Source organism: Macrobrachium nipponense, chromosome 1 (genome assembly GCF_015104395.2).
Source record: "Macrobrachium nipponense isolate FS-2020 chromosome 1, ASM1510439v2, whole genome shotgun sequence".
Lineage (NCBI taxonomy): Eukaryota > Metazoa > Arthropoda > Malacostraca > Decapoda > Palaemonidae > Macrobrachium > Macrobrachium nipponense.
Genome location: NC_087200.1, coordinates 151,616,824 through 151,631,648, shown reverse-complemented (window position 1 = coordinate 151,631,648; position 14,825 = coordinate 151,616,824). Strand labels below are relative to the sequence as shown.

Here is a 14,825-nt window from a genome sequence, read left to right as displayed (position 1 = left end):
CAGCACTATCACCGGTTTGGCAGGGGAGGAAGAGTAGGGATCCTTTCGTCAGAGCAGGAGCAGGAAAGTCTCTCAACAGGGGAAAAACACTTCCGTGGAGGTCGGTCACTCAACCCAGCAACAGTGAGAGCTCGAAGGTAGGAGGGAGGCTGTTTCTCCTCCGGCATCGGTGGGGATTCAGCAATTGGGCACAGAGCATTGTGTCAAAAGGCCTGGGTTGGAGTTGGATTGCGGATCCTCCTCCATCCAGACCATTCCTTCAACTTCCATCAAAAGAAATGACGGAGTATGCGAGGACCTCCTTCAGAAAGGAGCAATAGCGAGAGTCAACAGATTAAAGTTTCAAGGTCGCTTATTCAGCGTGCCAAAGAAAGGCTCACAAAAAAAAGAAGGGTCATCTTAGACTTGTCCGCTTAAACTTGGCATTCGCTGCGACAAGTTCAAAATGCTGACTATCTCGCAGGTGCGGACCTTACTTCCCTGTGGGGCCGTCACCACCTCTATCGATCTTACAGACGCATACTATCATATCCCTATTGCAAGACACTTTTGCCCTTATCTGGGCTTCAAGCTGGGAGATCAAGCATTCTCCTTCAAGGTAGTTCCCTTCGGTCTAAACGTGGCACCCAGGGTGTTCACGAAGTTGGCGGAAGTAGTCGTCCAACAACTGAGGTCTCAAGGGATAATGGTAGTAGCGTATCTCGACGATTGGTTGATTTGGGCTCCAACAGTCGAGGAATGTCACAAAGCCACACTGAAAGTAATCAGTTCCTAGAGTATCTGGGGTTCAAGATAAACAGAACAAAGTCAAGACTCACTCCTGGAGTCCAACTTTCAGTGGTCTGGGCATTCAATGGAATCTATCCTCCCATACTCTGTCGATTCCATCAGCCAAGAGAAAGGAAATAGCGAAGTCAGTGAAACAATTTCTAAAGCACAAATATGCTTCAAGGAGAAACCAGGAAAGAATCCTGGGTTCCCTCCAATTTGCCTCAGTGACAAACATCTTGATGAAAGCCAAACTGAAAGACCTAACCAGGATCTGGCGCTCACGAGCAAATGTCAGATCCAGGGACAAGTTGTCATCAATCCCACAGATTCTACGGAATCGTCTGCGCCCTTGGGCAAAATTGAATAACCTGTCCATATCAGTACCCCTTCAGTTTCCTCCTCCGGGAATTACCATCCACACAGATGCTTCATTAAGTGGCTGGGGGGGATATTCTCAGTTCAAGAAGGTTCAAGGAACCTGGTCACCTCAGTTCCGCCAGCTTCACATAAACGTATTGGAAGCGATGGCAGTGTTCTTGACTCTGAAGAGGTTACGTCCGCCAAAGAACTCTCCCATAAAGTTAGTTCTGGACAGCGCAGTGGTAGTCCATTGCGTAAACAGGGGAGGCTCCAATTCAAGACATCTGAATCATGTCATGGTAGCCATCTTCTCCCTGGCGGACAAGTTCAGTTGGCACCTCTCCTCCACCCATATATCTGGAGTGAGAACGTCACAGCAGATGCTCTATCCCGCTCAGTTCCTCTGGAGTCGGAATGGTCACTGGACAACAGTTCGTTCCAATGGATTTTCCGGAGGGTTCCAGGTCTGCAAGTAGATCTATTCGCATCTCAAGCGAACCACAAACTTCCATGTTATGTGGCCCCCAACCTGGACCCTCTGGCCTATGCCACGGACGCCCTGTCCATAGATTGGAACAACTGGGAGAAGATTTATGTCTTTCCTCCAGTGAATCTTCTCCTGAAGGTACTGAACAAACTCAGGACGTTCAAGGGTCAAGTAGCTCTAGTAGCCCCAGACTGGCCGAAGAGCAACTGGTACCCTCTGATTCTGGAACTAGGTCTTCGTCCTCTTCGGATTCCCAATCCCAGGCTCTCCCAGTCAGTACAAACGAAGACTGTGTTCGCTTCCTCAGGAATTCTCAAAACCCTAACTTTATGGACTTCATGAAGTTTGCGGCTAAAAGAGATGCAGATATCGATCCACGAAATATTCTTTTCCTGGAATCTGATAAAAGAGATTCAACTTTGAGACAGTATGATGCTGCAGTCAAAAAGTTGGCAGTCTTCCTGAGAGAATCAGACATTAAAATCATGACAATCAATTCAGCTATATCCTTTTTCAGATCCTTATTCGAAAAAGGCTTAGCAGCTAGCACCAGTACGACAAACAAGTCAGCCTTGAAGAAGATTTTTCAACTTGGTTTCAACATAGACTTGACAGATTCTTACTTCTCGTCTATTCCCAAGGCTTGTGCTAGACTTAGACCTTCAGTAAGGCCTACGTCAGTGTCATGGTTCGTAAATGATGTTCTAAAGCTGGCTTCAGGAACAAATAATACGACATGTTCATTTATGATGCTCTTAAGAAAAACTCTATTTTTATTAAGCTTGGCTTCAGGAGCTAGAATTTCAGAACTGTCGGCGTTATCCAGAGATCCGAATCATATAGAATTTCTTCCCTCAGGGGAAGTTCTACTTTCTTCCTGGATCGTAGCTTTTTAGCAAAGAATGAGGATCCTTTGTTGAGGTGGAACCGTGGAAGGTTATACCCCTTCCTCAAGATGTTTCTCTTTGTCCAGTAACGACCTTACGAGCCTTTCTGTCCAGGACATCCTCATCCTCTTCGGGTCCTCTCTTTAGAAGAGAAAAAGGTGGTACTTTATCAATTAAAGGTATCAGGCAACAGATCCTGTACTTTATTAAACAAGCCAACCCTGAATCCTTCCCTAAAGCCCATGATGTCAGGGCAGTTGCCACCTCAATTAACTATTTCCAACACATGAATTTTGATGATTTGAAAAAGTATACTGGATGGAAATCACTGACAGTATTAATTTCGTCACTACTTAAAAGTCCTTGGAATCTCTGAAATTTTCAGCAGTTGCGGCGGGTAACATAGTTTCCCCCGACTCTGCTTAATCTTAAGTTGAAGATCCAGATCTCCTTTCTACCTATCTCAGTCAACAGTTTGTCTATACCTACCATGTTCATCTACGTCTACCTTGAGTCTTAGCTGCTCTTGTGATGGTACAGTGGGTGTCCCTTATTTTTTTGCTAGGGTCACCCACAATTGATTGTATATAATGATCTCTATGATGTGGTCCCCTTATTTTTATGCTAGGGTGACACATCTCCATTTACAATGGTTATGGATTTGTCTATTAAGATCTATAAATTTATTTACCATATAAGATATATAAATTTATTTACTATATTGTATTTTAAGTTTGTTCAGAATCATATTATTTATTATAATTGCTTTATTTATGGTTGTATGTGATAAGTATACACAGATGTTAAGTTCAACATATATTCCCATGTAAGCCCTGTACATATATGTTAACTTTAAGCTAATCTTAAGTGTTGTTTTTCCAAATTGTAGAAACAATTGTGTATATATATATTTTCTTGCAATTATAATAATCTATTTTATTTTAAGTTTTATTGAGACCTTATTTATTTTCAATCTTGTGCTAATTCTCTGGTACGATTTCGCGCAGCGACACGAACTGAGCCCAGAAAAGGGATTTTGACGTAAGGAAAAATCTATTTCTGGGCGATTGGTTCGTGTTGCCCAGCGAAATCCCACCCTACCCATCCCTGCGCTCAAGATTGTCTGCTAACTTCAGGATGGCCACCAGAGGCGCAGCAGTCGGTAGCGTGGGGTGGAGTAGTAGTAGTCGCTGCCCATTCTGTGGGTCGGCTCCCCTCTTGTGGGGGTTTTGTTGTGGGAGATTTCTATTGGTAAGAGGTTCGTGGTAGTGGTCTCACTTGCCCTAGTGTTCATACCGACGCCCTCTTGGAGGGTGAGTGAGTCAGTTATACTGACCTTTTTCTTTATTTTATTTATTCTCTGGTATTTGTTAGTTCATTTACCTTAGAAATAATGGATTAAAGGGATATTTCGCTGGGCGACACGAACCAATCGCCCAGAAATAGATTTTTCCTTACGTCAAAATCCCTTTTATGGCTCCTTTTTTTGTCATTGGCTGAAGTTTAGTATGCAACCATCAGAAATGAAAAAAATTATCATTATCATATATAAATAATGCGATATATCATAGCGCAAAAATGAAATTTCATATATAATTGTATTCAAATCGTGCTGTGCGCAAAACGGTTAAAGGTAACAAGTTACTTTTTTTTCGTTGTAATGTACACTAAATTGCAATCATTTTGGTATATAACACATTGTAAAACGATAAAAGCAACACAGAGAAAATATTATCACAAAATAATGCATTGAATTCGTAACACGCGGACGTAAAAAAATATTTTTTTAGAAATTCACCATAAATCTAAATATTGTTATAGAGACTTCGAATTTGTTTCAAGCTGAAGTTAAATGATAGAATATTACGGTACTGTAAGAGTTTTAGCTTACAATTGCAGTTTTCGACCATTTCGGACGAGTTAAAGTTGACCAAATGTCGAAATTTTTTTATAAATTTTTTTTTATATGCAATTATTTCAGAAATTAGAAAAGCTACAACCTTCAAATATTTTTCCTTTTATTCATACATAAAACTCTATGAAATGCCTAATATGAAATGGAGCAAATTTTCCGAGAATGCGATGTACGCATTTCGGAGATTTATGGCGGAGAATCCGCGCGCGGAGGGAATGAAAGTTTTTTTCATAAATTCACCATAAATCGAAATATTGTTCTAGAGACTTCCAATTTGTTGCAAAATGAAGGAAAATGATTGAATATTACTAAAATATAAGAGTTTTAGCTTACAATTGCGTTTTTCGACCATTTCGGTAGAGTCAAAGTTGACCGAACATGGTTTTTTTTCTATTTATCGGGATTCATATGCAGATATTTCGAAAATGAGAAAAGCTAAAACCTTCAATTATTTTTCGTTGTATTCTACATAAAATAGCGCACATTTTCATATATAAAAACTTTATGTATCGGCTAATTTAAAATGGTGCAAACATTACCACAATCGCACGTATGATTTTTTTGGAAGAGTTACCGCGTGGACGTAAGGAAAATGTTTTTTTTTTCATAAATTCACCATAAATCGAAATATTGTGCTAGAGACTTCCAATTTGTTACAAAATGAAGGTAAATGATTGAATATTACTAAAATATAAGAGTTTTAGCTTACAATTGCGTTTTTCGACCATTTCGGTAGAGTCAAAATTGATGGAAGGTTGAAAATTTGTCACTTATCATTTTTTGTACTAAAATATTTCAAAACTGATAAAAGCTACAACCATGGGTTGTTTTTAGTTGTATTGTGCATGAAATTGCACACATTTCCATTTATAAAACTTTATGTAACGGCTAATTTTAAAATGGTGCAAACATTACCACAATCGCATGTATGATTTTTTTCGGAAGAGTTACCGCGCAGACATAAGGAAAAAGTTTTTTCATAAATTCACCATAAATCGAAATATTGTGCTAGAGACTTCCAATTTGTTTCAAAATTAAGGTAAATTATTGAATATTACTAAAATATAAGCGTTTTAGCATTAAATTGCGTTTTTCGACCATTTCGGTAGAGTCAAAGTTGACCAAAGGTTGAAATTTTGGCACTTATCTTTATTTATATGGAAATATTTCAAAACTGATAAAAGCTACAATCATGAGTATTTTTTAGTTGTATTCTAAATGAAATTGCGCACATTTTCATATATAATACTTCATGTAACGGATAATTTAAAACGGTGCAAAAATTATGTCAAAGTGACGAAATAATTTTTGAGATGTGTCACTGATACTTTTTAGTGCGATAAGAAAGAAATTCGCGCTTGCGCGCCTGCGTAACAATTGTAAACAAAACAACGCCTTGATCCGTGAACTCCCAGCATCCCCCAAGGCGCGTGATTCAAAAGTTTTTGGCTTGGTAGGGCCTATAATAAGTATTTTTCAGCGAATTTTAAAAAAAACTTTTTTGAGTCGACGTATGGTACGTCCATTTGGCATACGGGGAGACATTTGAACTCGACGTTTAAATGTCCCATTCGGTTTCGTTTTAAGGGTTGGTTAACTTCTTCTATTCTAGCTGTAAAGGACCTTGTACACACACTATTTGTGCAATATCCTTTTGATAGTGTGGGTACCATATATTGCAATATTCAAGTGGACTACGAACATATGTTTTATAAAGCATAATCATGTGTTCAGCTTTTCTTGTTTTGAAGTGCCGTAACAATATTTCCTTTATTGCTTTACATTTTGCCAATAGAATTGCTATTTGATCATTGCATAACATGTTCCTATTCATCATCACACCAAGGTCTTTAACTGCTTCCTTATTTGTGATTGTCTCATTATTAGGTCCCCTATATGCATATAGCTTTCCTTCTCTGTCTCCATAATTTATTGATTCAAATTTATCAGAGTTAAATGCCATCCTATTTACCTCTGCCCAATCATACACTTTGTTAAGGTCTCTTTGTAGCGCGTTCCGTTCCTATCTTCATGACAATTAATTTCTCTACTTATTCTTGTGTCATCGGCGAAACTACTCACTACCGAAACCTTAACATTACTGTCTATGTCTGCAATCATAATAACAAACAGTAATGCAGCTAACACCATTCCTTGTGGCACACCGGATATTACCTTAGCTTCATCCGATTTCTCATTGTTTGCAGTAACTATCTGTTTTTCTGTTGTGTAAAAATTCTTTTAACCATCTTCCTACTTTATCCACTATATTATGTTTTCTAACTTTCTTCGCTAATATATTATGGTCTACCTTGTCAAAAACTTTTGCAAAGTCTAGATAAACCACATCTGTTTCATTTCCGCTTTTCATATTTTTGTATATGTTCTCACGGTGGACTAACAGTTGGGTTTGTGTACTACTTCCGGGTACAAAACCATGTTCTATATTAAAGGGGCTGGCCGGAACCCCTATATATGGAGGTATAGGGCGAAAAAAAATGCAAAGTCATGAAAAAATTCATGGAGCTTCTATGGCAATTGAGAATACATATACGAAATATTTCGTCAAAATTCCTCTACTTTCGTAGTACAGGGTAATTAGTTAACGTAACTCAATAAGCCTAAAACACATTGAATCCGTACAAGAAATGCAATATTTTTTCTATTATCGTAAAATTTTGATAATTATTGTAAAAGAAATTGGGAGAAATGGCATCTGTAGACATTCCCCGAGTCGAGAAGAAGACTTCAGGCTCAAGCTACCAAGTCCAGTCCTGATTTAGTGCGATCACAGACGTCAAGTAGTCTACACGTTCCATTTTCACCTCTGATATTCCCGCCTGCTTTCACGTATGTTTTTATATATGTTTCGGCAAGAATTTCATCATGCCAATGAGGAAAAGACAAGGGAAACATCTCGCTAACATACAGACGAAGAAAAATCGCTCAAGTATTATTACAGAATATCTAATATATATGCGTAGTTAGTGAAGAGAGAGGGGAGGGTTGCTTAGTAACGCCCCCACCCGTCTTGCTTGACAGCACACATCACACTATGCCCAAGGCTACGATTTTTGAGCAAAGAGATCTTCATTTATGATAAATAAACAAAGTTTTGGTTTTTAATACCCAAAATGGAATATGAATTCATAATAATCATGATTTATTAAATTGTCTTTGTAAAAAAAAGTGTACGCCTTCGAGTTTCACCTCTTGACATTCTCTGCAATTACGTTTGTTTATCTTTGTTTCGGGCAAGAATTTCATCATGCCAAAGAGGAAAATACAAGGAAAACATCTTGCTAACATACTAAAGAAGAAAATTCGCTGTAATAAGCAGAGTTAGTGAAGGGGAGAGAGATTGCGTAGGAAGGAGCCCATGCATGCCTCAAGCAGTGACCCAGGCTGCGAGTATATGAGCAAAGGGATCATCATTTATGATTAAATTATGATAAATAAAATAGTTTTGGTTTATTAATACACAAAAAACAAATATACATTCATAATAATCATTATTTATTAATATTGTCTTTATAGAAATACGAAGGAAAACTTTGAGCGCCCGTATCTCAAAACTATACTTATTGACCTTCAAAATCTATCTTCTCACCTAGTTTTAAAGCTATAACATTGGAATTTGGTATATAACTCAGAAAGACATTATAGAACAATCAAATAGAGCCCTTTTTTCCAATTTTTGTTTTGTATTTTTTTTATAAATTTTTTTCTCTTGATTTATAGGGTTTATTTTTTGACCATATTGAAAAATTCATATCTAGCAAAAAAATGACTTTTAGAAAAAAAACTCTCCATTCGATTGGAGGTCTACATCAGGTCTATATATGGTAGTAATCCCAGGTCTTAATATTAAATATCAAGGGAGGAGATAGAATTTGAAAAAAGGGATTTTGACGAAGGAAAAATCTATTTCTGGGTGATTGGCTCGTGTCGCCCTGTGAAATATCCTTAAGTTCATTATTTCTAGGTAAATAATCCTAATATTACCAGAGAAAAAATAAAATCAAGAAAAATGTCAGTCAAACTGACTCGCTCACTCTATAAAAGAAGTGTCGGTATGGTAACAGGGGCGAGTGAGACCACTACCACGAGCCATTTACCATTTAGACCTTCCATCATAAAATCCCCACCTGAGAGAGCTGATACCAAAGAGTGATGCGTCCGCTACTACTACTACTACTGACACCAAGCGGAGAGCAGCGCCTCTAGTGGCCATCCTTTATAATTAGCTCAACAACGCCAGTTGTGATTTTTGTCCCTCGTGTTGTTTTCGCTTTTCTGGATTTTTTTCTCTATGATGGAACGTGCTGCTATCGCTTCGGCTAAGTTAAGTGCCCGATAAGTCTAGTTTTCGTATTTTGGTCTTCCAGGGACCAGTATTTTCCGTTTTTTAGGTCATATACGGTCACCTGGTTGACTCGTGGCGGCCATGATGAAGATTATGATATAGAAGTAAGGGACGAAAATAGTTAATATTTAGCTGACATAGATATTAATGAAGCTGATATTGTGCACGCTATTAATGAAATTAAAAATGGAGCTGCTGCAGGTCCTGATGGTGTCCCTGCTATTTTGTTAAAGAAAGTACATAGTTCATTCTATCAAAAAGCCACTTGCAATATTATTAAGACAAAGCGTAGATACAGGCAAGATTTAAGATGAGCCCAAATTAGCATATATTACCCCTACTTTCAAAAGTGGATCAAGACTAGAGGCAAGTAATTACATATAGGCCTGTGAGTCTAACATCACATATTATGAAAAGTGTATGAAAGGGTAATGAAGAAAAATATTATGAAAACATTTAATAAAAAATAATTTGTTTAAGGGGGCTGGCCGGCTAATGCCCTTTTTTAAAAGGACAGGACTTGATATTCATACCACTTAATAAGGTGACTTGGACATCTCCAAACCGCATATGATTTTTGCCTCTGACCTTTGGTTTTGTAACGCCAGGGCGATTTATCCCGAAAATAACCATTTCTGGGCTCAGCTCGTGTCGGCCTGTGAAATATCCTTAAGTTCATTATTTCTAGGTAAATAATCCTAATATTACCAGAGAAAAAATAAAATCAAGAAAAATGTCAGTCAAACTGACTCGCTCACTCTATAAAAGAAGTGTCGGTATGGTAACAGGGGCGAGTGAGACCACTACCACGAGCATTTACCATTTAGACCTTCCATCATAAAATCCCACCGAGAGAGCTGATACCAGAGAGTGATGCGTCCGCTACTACTACTACTACTGAAGCATAGCCATGGTATTCATGGACCTGGCAAGCCTAGACTTGGCCTCAAACTCCGCTTGAATGAGGCTGTCAGGAAGTCTAGTTAGCTTCTCGCCGAACTGGTCCATGGCGCAGTCTGGTTTGAGCTTGCCCGCTGAGAAGGTGTTAGGTAGATCTTCCCACAAATCTTCTAGTGAAGGGAGCAAAGGAGATGTGGGGTCTGCTTCCCTTAATTGTGGTAAAGATTCTCCTTTCAGGGCAGCCGGAATGGTGACTGTAGCTATCTTGGTCAATAAGGGAAGAGGAGCTCCTTCCTCCATCGTAAAAATGGTGAAGGGACTCTTAAAGGCTTGGATTCTCGTGTTTGAACAATCCATCTCCTCCAAACACCTGAGCCACTCTCTTTGAGCCTGGTCACGGGAGTAGAGGACTGTCTCCTTCGGAACCTTATCCTCTCTAGTCATGGCTGCGTCTGTAAGTCTGGTGTAGCCAATGAACGGCGGTTGGAGGCCCTCCGGATAGAACTCGAAGTCCTCAATCCTTCGAGTGCCGCATTCCAGGATAGAGATAAGGCCGTCCTGGAAAGGGGCGTATGACGCCACTCTCCAGGGGTTGTTCATTGAGAACGGAGGCAGAGAGTCGTGAGGAGGGAGCTGTAGCAATCCAGCACCGAATGTTGGAGTAGCCAGAGGGGCCTGGTTAAGTCCGGCAATTATGTTGTCCTGGGATGTAATCTTTTCGGACAACCGGGAGAACATCTGCTCCATGCTGTTCCTCAATGAGCCGACCAAGTCTGACCTCTGTTGCATCAATCCAGTGTTGGGATCCAAAGCCGTAGCTGATGCGGAGGTGGAGGGATAACTCGGCACAGGCACCAAGGGAAGAGGAGAGACCGCTGACTCCGCCGGAGTACGGGGCCTCTCCTTGGAAGACCTGCTCTTTGAGGACTTCGAGCTTGAAGCAGAAGCTCTAGACTTCTCTGCTCCGGGGTTTGTAGCCGGAGACTTACGAGATGTTGACGCCGACGAAGTCTTTTTGGACGACGATGACGTCTTTTTAAGGGTTTTCTGTACCCTCTGGCCCTTCACCTTGGGTTTCACTGAAGCACTGGGTGAAGCATAAAGGAGCTCAGCTCCTGTAAAGCCTTGGAAGGAAGCTGGAGAATTAGCAGGAGAAGAAGATCCAGTGGCGCCCAAGGGAAGCCCTTGGGCGTCCAACGTACCTACCTCGACCAACAGGTCGTCAACACCTACCATCGGTTCAACATTCAAATCCAGTGTCGCGACTTCCGATGAGATATCGTGGCCTGGTTCCTTCATTGAAGTGGCGATCTGCTGTTGGATCGCCGCCGTAGTCGGGGCTGCTTCTGCCGGGTCGACGTAACCAGTCGACTTGCCGCCGGGGAACAGCAGGACAGCCATCCTCTTCTCCAGGATGTAGGGCTGTCCCTTGGCGGCGTTCTTTCCAAATCCGCCGACCCAAGCCCTCAGGGTTGCAAGGGCGGTCTCTCTAACCGCAGCAGCCTGGAAGAGAGGGCGTTTATTAGTTTTAAGTTTAAAATTTAAATTCAACCTTAAACTAAGACTAGGCTTAAACCTATAAAATTTTGGGGATGTAATTCACAATATATAAGGAACTTAAGCTTAAAAGAAATTACTAAAATTAAACTTAAGATCTAGAACAGTCTTTACAATTCATGTATAGAGTTGGAAATACTTACCCCATCTAAGAACTGACCCACGAGATCATAACAAATTGTACAGGTCTCGTGGAACCAGACCTGCAGATTCCCATGCGGAGTCGCGCACGGAGCGTGGGACCTACAGACTTCATGCCCGCAGGGGTCCTGGAGCATGGCGTTGCATCCCGGATGCTCACAGTTGGTGGTCTGTAAGTGGAAGGATACATGAGTACCATAAAAGACATCACTTACAGGCTAAATTAGAACTCCGATGCATGCCGGAGAGTGAAAAAGTTTTGGGCATAACCCCTCCCCTACCGCCTGAATAGGCTATAACTCCGGTGTGATCCGGTGTGTAAAACAGGTAAGGGAGGAACCCGGCTTAAGCTAGCTTAAATTAAACTTATGATAGCTTAAAATAAACTTATGATAAACTTAAGCATAAATTAGCACTAAATTTCGGAAATGATTCCGAATCGCGGAGGTGTCCGTCTCCCGTTATACCGACGAGACGGGATGGTTAGATAAATAAGACCAACTGCATGCCTAAGGTCCGCCCGCAAGCGGGGAACCAGCTCCCTCCCTCATGATCGACGGAGCTCCGGTAAGAAAATAGAGCACCGACAATCCAGGAAGGGGCGAGAGGGCGAAACAGAACTCGAGCAAACATCGTGGGCAACGGAGCAAAAAAGGAGAGAAGGCCAAGGAATCCCCCTACCTCGTCACAACAAAGCACCGTGAAGCAGAGAGAAACGGTCGAGCCCAGTCCTGTGTCTGTCCAGCCTCCCCTACTCCCTCCGCGTAGGGAGAGAGGGAGACAGGCCCGGGTGGAGCGAGCGAGGACGGACCTCCCTCCCCCCAGCTCTATGGGAGAGCGGGAGGAGGGCAGGGTGACTGGACGGGCGTCTGGCTGTATCGCGATCACATGGTGACCACGAAATGGTAACTCGATAAAACAACAAAATCCATAGGCCTAGGTTAATGCAACCAAACTGATCAGCGAGATGCCATCGTAGATGCAACAAAACTGATAAAAGGAAGCAACAAAATAATGGGGACCATGATATAATAAACCTAGGCTACGATAACGTACCAGACGCCCTAGGCTAACCCAAAATCAAATAAAATCACAAAATACTTAAATTAAAATGAAAGTAGGGAAATAAAACAGTAGGAGAAAAAATCCAGGAGTGTACGACTAACCCGAGAGAAAGTCTACCACTCAAAGCTAGCCGGGGCCGATACTAAGAGCTGTGGCTAGGGTCTGGATAGAAGCGATAATGCCTAAGCAAGTAAAGAAAGACATGCATGCATGACATAAACCAATGCAGGCTGGATCCCCTAACATAATATATAAATAAAACAGGAATAGAGCGTAAAATAAAAGGAAGGTTCTAGGTATGAGAGACCAAGAACGAACCCGCCACGAGGCAGAACAAAGCCGCCATGCTTCCGGCTGAGAGCCAGCATTTATACCTAAAAAACGGCAAATACTGACTCAAGGCTGGAAAAAACTAAGTAGGAACCTTACGGAATACTTAACTTAGCTGATGCGATGGCTGAACGCTCCATTATTAGACAAAAGCCTCAAAAAGGGGGCACGAAAACACAGAGACAAAAAATTACGTCCGTACGGGTTCGTGCTAACTGAAAGGATGGCCACCAGAGGCGCGGCAGTCCATAGCGTGGGTAGGAGTAGTAGTAGTTGCTGCCCCGTTCTGTGGGTCGGCTCCCCTCTTGTGTGTGTGTGGGAGATTTCTATTGGCAAGAGGGTTCGTGGTAGTGGTCTCACTCGCCCTAGTGTTCATACCGACGCCCTCTTGGAGGGTGAGCGAGTCGGTTATACTGACCTTTTTCTTTATTTTGTTTATTCTCTGGTATTTGTTAGTTCATTTACTTTAGAAATAATGGATTAAAGGATATTTCGCGCAGCGACAGAACTGAGCCCAGAAATGCTCTAGCGGCCATTTCATCGGTAGATTACTTGCACCGCGAGCTAGCTAGGCAGCGCCGGACAAGACCGGTGGGGGGGGGGGGGGGCGGTCTGGAGGAGATTGGACAAGTCGTGAACGCCGGGCCACAGCAATCGATCAGTGACCACCACCTTACGGGAGCTGTAACTAGCCTACTACTAATGGGAGCAGAAGACGGTAGACCAACTGGCACCCTAAAGGAGGCAAAGGCCAAGGCTATACACAACAAAACAAACATAAAATAATGATGAGGAATCACTGGAAGAATTGCGAAAGAGGAACAATTAGGGGGAAAGAATACACCCAGCAGGGACAGTCTAACCCTCCGAGATCGGTACGGATCTGGTCAGGTAGGCTAGCTCGGCCTCCAAGGACGTCATGACGTGGACGGAAGGAACCCAATAAAACCCTCAAAAATCGAAGAGAGGGACTCTCTATCCTGGACCGCTCTCCCAGCAAGCACAGTAGTGCAGGCAGGGGGCGGTAAGGGTGGGGCCTAAAGGAAGGAGGGCCAGGGCTACCTGACCTACCTTCCAAAACCTAGCCTAGGTATGGTCGGGTAAGTCATAGGGATATGAATATCATTCAAATGTGCATAAAATCCAAAGAGTGCATGTTGGCTAACATCGAAAATACAATAAGAGCATGCAGGTATAAAATCGCAAGAGAGAGAGAGAGGAATCGCTCTCTCTACAAGACAGGCATCCTATAGGCTAATTAGAAGCCCAAATACACTACTCACGTATAATAAGAAATAAATAAATAATACGTACGAAGGGGAACGACCACACTCCTGAGGGACTGAGGACAAAAGCCAAAGGCTAGAATAAATGAAAATAAACAATTAACAAGAGACCCCAGAGGACGTCAGGAGCGAGTTAGAGCCTACGATGTATAGATAAAAATCATAAAACCAAAGCTCCAGATATGACAGGAGCTAGAAAAATGAATGGGAATACGAAAAAAAGTGGTAAAAACAGTTAAAATTAAACCGTGATAGTAAATGTAATCATAAACAAACAATGGGAAAGAACGCACACGTCGAATGATGCACCCAAGATGGCGGGTGAAAAGAGCGTCACCCGCCCCCGGTTTTGCGAGAACTAAGGGGCCAAAAAGGCTTAAAAAAATAAGGGGAATGCATCGGGCCCACACGAGATACCAAAACGTAAAATGGAATACTCAACTTGGATGAAGAAGCTTGGAGCTCTGGAACAGACATGGCTTCGTCAAAACACAGAAAAAGGGGGCCAGCGAGAGAGACACGTGAGATCACTTGACACGCTAATACAGGAATGAAGCCACCGGGCGTGAGTTGTAGTAGTAGCGAGCGGAAGGTAGATGTGGTAGTCCTTGTAACGGCACTTGCCTAGAGAGGGACTTTGAAGGGAATCTTCTAATTGGCAGAAGACCTGTGGTAGTGGCCTCCACTCGCCCCTGTGCTTATACCGACGCCCTATGATGTTCGAGCTGAGGGTAGTAACTTCAGCATTCCTTTTAGATTT

General features: G+C 41.9%; 1 protein-coding gene across 1 annotated transcript in view; it reads left to right on the top strand.

Annotated features, from left to right (window-relative positions):
* LOC135219761 (two pore channel protein 1-like) overlaps positions 1–14,825 on the top strand; it is a gene marked incomplete in the record, with an annotated part of 767,111 nt that overhangs the window by 331,269 nt on the left and 421,017 nt on the right.